This window comes from Anopheles nili, chromosome 3 (genome assembly GCF_943737925.1).
Source record: "Anopheles nili chromosome 3, idAnoNiliSN_F5_01, whole genome shotgun sequence".
NCBI lineage: Eukaryota > Metazoa > Arthropoda > Insecta > Diptera > Culicidae > Anopheles > Anopheles nili.
Genome location: NC_071292.1, coordinates 41,292,372 through 41,299,898, shown reverse-complemented (window position 1 = coordinate 41,299,898; position 7,527 = coordinate 41,292,372). Strand labels below are relative to the sequence as shown.

Here is a 7,527-nt window from a genome sequence, read left to right as displayed (position 1 = left end):
GCACCACGTAAGTTTTGCGTGTCCACTGCTCGGACCAAACCTGCAAGCGAACTCCATACAAATTTTTGACAATTGATGTGTCAACAGCTGGTCCGATGGGCAACTCATTCGATTAGCCCGATAGGTGGCCCACGCGCCACACGCGCCATTATTCGCTAGTGGTATTTATAGCCCCTGGTGCATTGTGAGTGCTTGAGCTCCGTGAATTGCCCAAGCAGCGGTGGAACTCACGAAATGTATGGGATACTCACAATTTCGACTCGTCGAACAGCCTTGTCGAACATCTCATCGGAAATATAACATTTCCGATTCTGGCTTTATAAGTCACTCGAAAATTCTCTCACGTCAGTAGCCGGCCGGCTGTCGACGCGGGTAGACCTAGGCTAATGCGCAGCAAAAACAAATGAACACGTGCGCAGCTGCGGTTGGCTTTTATGACGGTACATGAAATGCGGTAGGAAAAAAAAGGGTAGGGTCATGGTCATAAACACATATTTATTGGGGTGTCAGACCTTTTTTGACCCTTTCTCATTAGACGACCCTTTTTTTCCTTTTTCCCATCTTCACTCATTCGCAGGCGGTACCTGCCCTGCATATCGGCTTGCTCTATCTGACCTGTTCCCCCCGCTTCATATTTAGACATATTTTGTTTCCCTTATTTTATCATTACTGTTGTTGGTGACGGCTTTGGCTTGTGATTTTGAATTGTCGTCAATCATTTTAGAAGCATTCGAACGCTCGAGAGTGACTGACGGTATATGTGTTTGTTTCAAACGTTTTCGCTCCAGCTGTTGTGCCTGTTAAGATAAGAGAGTGAGAGAAATTCAGAATTTATTAAGAGTAAGTTTTATTCGTACCATTCCATTCCCGTGGGGGTTTGAACCGAGTTGATGTGCAAATGTTACGCGTCCGTGGTGCGTGGTTGCATGTTGAGCTATCCGGCCTTGTCAGTTGACTAATGTACATTCTCGTTTTTGTTTTTATTCTGGGACAACGTGCAGAACGATGGATAGCAACAAAGAAAACGTTGTATACGTGATAAATGCTGCGGGTGTTTCTGCTGAGAGTGTAAGCCCGCAATGCTCGTATCGCACCGCAACTGTAGCGATTGATCCACAGCCTCTTTCCACACAGGCAACGGAGATAAGTTCCCAACCAATTAGCAGACCAAAACAGAAAGTACCATTTAAACAACCTCGAGATATTACTTCAAACAATAGTATTGAGACATTAATGCGTATTTTGAGCGAAAATACGAAAGCGCTGATTCAAAACACCTCTGTTTTAGAAAAAAACACACAAATAATTGGAGAACTCAAAAACGAGCAAGCTAAATTAAGTAGAAGGTTGTCCGTTGTGGAAGCTAACATGGTCCTTATTAGAGATACCGTTAGCAATAACAATAATAATGATAATAGTAGCCCACCCTTTACTTTTAATAAGGTGTGTAATATAGATGATTTGACTGCATTTGAAACAAATCTGGGCAATATAGATTTCTTTGATAACGTTGTGCAATATTTAGAAAGTAAAATAACAACAAACGACGTGCAAAACAAAATGCACATAGCAATGGATTTAGTTTTTTCTCGCAATTTCTTGCCGCAATGTACGTGGTTTAAAAACAAATTTAATTTAAAAATAAGTTTAAGTAGTTTTGACAACGTTATTTCCTTATTTGCAAAGATAGGTAGTAATGATTTTGAAGAAGGTAGCAGGAACACTGTATCAAAATTTTTTTTTGAAAAAATTACGATATGCAACTGCTAGAACGCATTTAAAAGACGAAAGAAAAAGTGTATGCCATCGACGCCGATGAAAAGATTAGTTTTAACTTTACATAGTTTAGTTATATTTTTTTGTTTCCTTTAAATGTTGCCTTCCATATATATATGATATGTAAATATGTTGGTAAAATTATTCATTTCAGTTAAACTTTTGTGACTTGGCCAGACGAAATAAATTTTTCATTAATGTTTATTATGTATATATTGGCATTTATTATTGTAGAAAATGGAAATTTACTATTTACTAATTTACTATATACCTTATAATATACCTTACAAAATATTTTACAATATACCTTACATTATACCTTATATTTTTATAATAGCGTGTGGAGAAGAGGAATTACTACAATACTAGTGGCATTATTTGTTTGAATAGCGGCTAATTTGCATTTAATGTCATCCGCTGTAAATTGTGATACGGTCGAAGATAGATCAGCCATATCAGCTCTAAATATGTTAAGCATCGACGATGAGCACGGCTGAGTGAAAAAATCATACTGGAGCTGAAACTGTTTTCCGTAAATAATGTAGTTAAGTGCTTCTCTGGCTGCACGGCAATATTTTACGATGGTGTTATTTTTCAACAGGAACCATTCATTTCCATGTCCCGGCTGAAGCATGAAGTCTTTCCTCACATAGATTTTAATTCTCATACCGGTTGTTGTAATTGAAGGATACTCGCGTTCTTCGGAGTGTGGGTCGATCTGTACTTTATCAATTTCCGCTAGACGATTTACCAGTTGCTCTAAACTCTTGTTGCCGGTTCTATGCAGTCGTTTTAGTCGCTGGAGGTTGTTTTCGTATGGATAAGTTGAAATTGAATCCAAGGGTCCAAATCTGCATACTTCGTCGTAAACGTGCAACAAATTGTGCACGTTGCTGGAGATGAGGCTATCTTTGTAAACCGTACCGAATTCGGCAACAAATTGTTGCAAAAGCTCATTTCCAAACTCCCAATGATGTTCATAAACGTGCGACGAAAAAATGGACACTGCGCAGAAAAATTTTAAAAAGTGGTTGTAAGCTGCATCGCCAATTTTTCCTTGGAGAACTACAATACTGCCGTAATGAAGAAAAGTTCTGAATTCCGATCCTTTCCAGAACTCTAAATATTTGATGCTACGTAATTTCCTGTTGATTTCGGAAGGAAGAGCTAGCTCCTGTATGGATCGTGAGATGTCTTTTTTATCTGATGGATTCAATTTCGTAGATCCTGTTTTGCCGTCAATCCATCCTTTGATTAGTTTTTTTGTAATGCCCAAAACTATAAGGTGCAGGCGATCCGATACTATGATGTCCTCGATGATGTCCAGGTTGATGAGATCAATTAATGGAGTTGAATTTTTCATATGAGCTGCATATTCTCCTGCTCTGAAGAGTGCATCAGTTCGCTTGGTAGCTGTAACGCTTTTGTAGAAGACCCTTTTGTCTTCTCTATCGTATGTCCCTTCAACTGTACATTTAATACAAGCAGAAATGGCGGTATGGGATTTGACACCTGCAAAAATTTATACAAGTATAAGAAAAAATTAAAAAAATATTAATTGCATCTATTTACAATAATATGTTACAAGCAAGGTACAAGTAATTCCTACCTTTGATGAATGCTCGCGCTGGAGTATCCGCAATGATGGCTCGCAATTTTATATTAAACAGTTGCTCGTTGATCAACAAACCGTTTACTTGCAAGTCGTTCAGCTCCTCAACAAATGGTCGTAGGTACTGTTCCACCTGCTTGGGTTTTGAAGGACCACAAAAAACAGCAACAACCATCACCGGCACATGTGGCATATCATACAACTGCATTAAAATAGGCCAAAATTGTGTGCTTCCGCTGTTGTGCAATGGCAGGCCATCCACTGAAAAATCCAAATGAATGGTATTTACGGTTGGCAATGTTTTGCTGTAATTTAAATAAAAAGGATGTATTAATTTATTGTTTATCCTTTTAAATTCTAAACTTAATAAATTCCAAACTTACCGGAAACAGCTTTTTAAGCAATGCCCGACACCCTGGTACCACAACCGTCCACCGTCGATTGCAGAAATGTCTAATGATGCATTTGTTGGGGTTTGCAGAAGAGTTCTCGCATCTTTTGGTAATTCAAAAGAGGTTTTTTTTGCGGAGAAGGCCTAACAAGGAATTTAAAGCGGTGTGAGTTTGATTTGTAGATATCGCCCATAAGCGAAGACCATCTTTAAAGGATATGTTCGTTTCAATAAAGTTGAGATCGTTGTCACTGATGTTGTTTTCTCCGTCGGTTAATACATAGCTTTCGTCGTTTTCGCTAAAACTGTCCTCCATAAAGGATTCAACTGCCTCCAATGGTGGTTCAATGGAGAAAGTAGCATCGTCTGCAACAAAAAATACGTTTATTTTATTTAATTTTATACTCTTCATGTATCTCCAAGACACGAAACATTTTGTTTAGTTTCAATGTTTAAAAAACTTACCAATCAATTGATGAGTGACGGTGCTTTCGCCTTGAAGGATGTTTTCAAATTCTATGTTGTGAACTTTTTCTCTTTTATTAGCAATTTTATACATATTTGAACAAACTTTGGATCGTTTGGATGCCATTTCTCTAACTGAATTACTTGTTTAATTTCGTCAAGATGCAAAAGTGATCCTACTCACAGCACAGTCTTGACTAGTATGCATTTATAAAACTACCAACATAAGTTATATATACCTTCTTTAATCATAATTTACCTTTTGTATGAGCCGTTGCTACATGGTAGCCAAAATTAATTTGTTACCTTTAATTTGTCGACAAATTTTGCAAACATTATATGTTATTCTTTAGAGGTAGAAAGATAGGTAGAGGTTTAGAGGTAAAAATTTATGTACCTCATATGATGTACCTCATCATAAGCTGAATTTTGATTATTCTGATCACCACCCACAGACTAATTTGAACCCTACCCGTATAACATATGTATCTTTTGGTAAAAATTGTCATCGAAATCCTACATAAACATAAACGGAAAGTATCTATGCCGTAGTGCGGAAACAAGTGCAACCACAAAAAAATCAGGTACACGCATAAACGGGATTCAGTTCCTATTCGGGATGCCAAAGAAATATAAGGATAAGAGAACGAAGGATAAGAGACCGAGTTAAACGAACAGGAAAGAGGCCATAAAAGCAAAAATGACCTAATGAAACAATGCAGCCCTTTTTATTCGAAATGGTCGAAAAATACACCAGGAAAAATAATCCATTATCCATTATTGATCACTCATTAGCATTTTGATAATATTTGGAAAATAATTATTTCACATTTCCACACACATTTATACATAGGTATCAGGTTTATTATTCACATTATTATTATTCTTGGAGATTTGCTTTGGTTTTTTACCTATAGTAAGTCTTAACAAGAAAAAAATCTTATAATTAATCTTAAATTACATTTAGTGTTTAATGCCATAGTAATCTTCAAAGCTTATAACATTGCCTATTAAATTAGGGCGCTGACCATGTGTCATATATATTTTTTGCAATCGATAGCTGTAAAAATCTTTATTAAAGCAATACATTCGCAGAGGTTGAATTTTATCAGACAGGTTTAACAAAATGAGAGAAAATCGTTGAAAGGCAAAACATCAGATATCAGTGATGGTAAACAAGAATGTTTTTTTGTTTATTATCGATTGATTAATACACACTCCAAAGGTGATAACATTGAGGATTTCTATGATTTCGCAAAACTAAGAAAATGGTAGGCGGCTGCATTTGATAGGTATTTTGTTCTATGCCTTTGGTAAAATATCATCCTCGTATCGTAATCATGGTACACATGCGATCGGTGATCATAGAACATTAGCTCACAAACAGAATATAGGTAGAAATTGTGCAGGTACCTTCAACATGGGCGAAAAATGTAAGGGCAAGTCAAACGCAGGTAAAGTGGCCTGCGCGGGAAGAAACCTACCCCAACAAAGGCACTGCTGCGGACGACCGAATTCTCTCGGGTGGGCTTTTTCTCTCGGAGTGCTGCTACGCTCATGTAAAATGCTCGTCGAATGGAGTATTTTTCTCCTCAGTCGAAGAAATGAAACCCTTCGATTGTGTGACAAGGTCGTGTATGAAAACTCCATGTATCAGAGGAGTTAAAACGCGCTCGATTCGGAAAGCGCGTGAGCTCACTGCCCGAATGTTCATTGTGTGAGGGCTCCTGGCACTCACTAAATGACGGCGTTTACTTAACTGGTGTCACTGCCTGTCATAAGTGTAAACAGACGCTCATGCTCCCCAATCGGAGTTTTATTCGCCCTTATACGTAGCTTATGGTGTTGTGTTGGCATACGCTCCAGCGCAACTTTAAAAGACTTAATAAGCTCATTATTATCGTGTAACATACATTGAATGGCACACACGATGGTTTTTTTTTTAATTAGACACAATTGCACACCGAGAATCAGCCTCTTTTTCATGATTCCCAGTGAAATAAAGCTGTAGAAATTGAGGAGCTTTACATGTCACAGGGTGCACCGAATCTGTTCGGTGATAAATTTGACCTTGCACGGTGAAAGTCGACTGAAAACCGCATTGCTTAATGACGTTTGCTCCAAACGAAGTCATTTGGAAACATGAATTTTATTTTCGTATGTTTGCCAAAAAATGCTTGGATTCGGAAGACTGTCCGAAGCAGTATGTGTAGAGAGAATTCGGAGGTTTTTCCAATGGAGATAGCCTAATTTTCCCCTGTTTGAAACACATCCCAGCAGATTCTTCTAGTGGAACAAATATTGCCCGTAACGTTCATTTGCGCAATAGTGGCACTTACATGTTGCGCGTAGTTTTTGCTTGGATGACATGTGAAAGCTTCACCTTTTAAAGAAAAATAGTTTGAAGCTCAAGTAGTATTAGTTGCTTCTCTAACAGCTTCAATCCTGTTCCTGTGTTGTTCACTAGTTGAGAAAAAAAAGATGGTCACTAGTTAAAAACACAACCCCAACTCCCACTTCCCCCCAAAAAAATCATTCCCATCTAGAGCTCCCCACGCTCCTCTAAAACGTCCACCCTGTCCCCTCCTATAAAGCAAATCCCAAAGGAGAAAAAGGTACTTAAACCAAAATCCTCCAACAAACCAACGCAGACCCCCTCATGACTCTGTGTTGAATCATACAGAGTCTCAAGAAAAACCCGGATGAACTAAAAATCCTTATACACAAGCACAACCCTCCATATATAGCCCTGCAAGAAATCCTACACGTACCAACTCTCCACACTCATCCTTTCAATAAATATACATGGAATGCAAACATCATCCCGACAATCCCAAAACACAGTGTTTGTTTGGGGTCACTTAACACAATACCAACCAAGACTGCTAACATATCCTGTAATATCCTCGCCGTCGCCATTACCACCTCCTACTCTGTTAATTGCACCTTATTGTGCATTTACTTACCCCAACGTTCCGCTCACTCCAATGCGCTTTTCGACTTCATATATCTCCTTAACACTTTTACTGCCAAGCCTCCTTTTGAAATGTTTCCCACCAAGCCAAAGGTATCTGGCTTTTCTAGTGTTTTATTCGCTTTTCTAGAGAAACTGTTTCAAATATAACCAATTTAGCTTAATTGCATATTTAAAAAAAATTATGTGCAAAGGATTTCAGAAGTGACAAACAAGTTTATTTAAAATCTCATTATATTGGTTTTCTTCTAGCAACGGCAATAAATAGCGATTCGGGCAATAAATAGCGATTCAAGAGTCGTAAAAAAA

At 38.0% G+C, this 7,527-nt stretch overlaps 1 pseudogene; it reads right to left on the bottom strand.

The window, feature by feature from the left end:
- Positions 1-635: 635 nt before the first annotated feature.
- Positions 636-4,338, bottom strand: LOC128724344 (uncharacterized; annotated as a pseudogene).
- Positions 4,339-7,527: the final 3,189 nt, after the last annotated feature.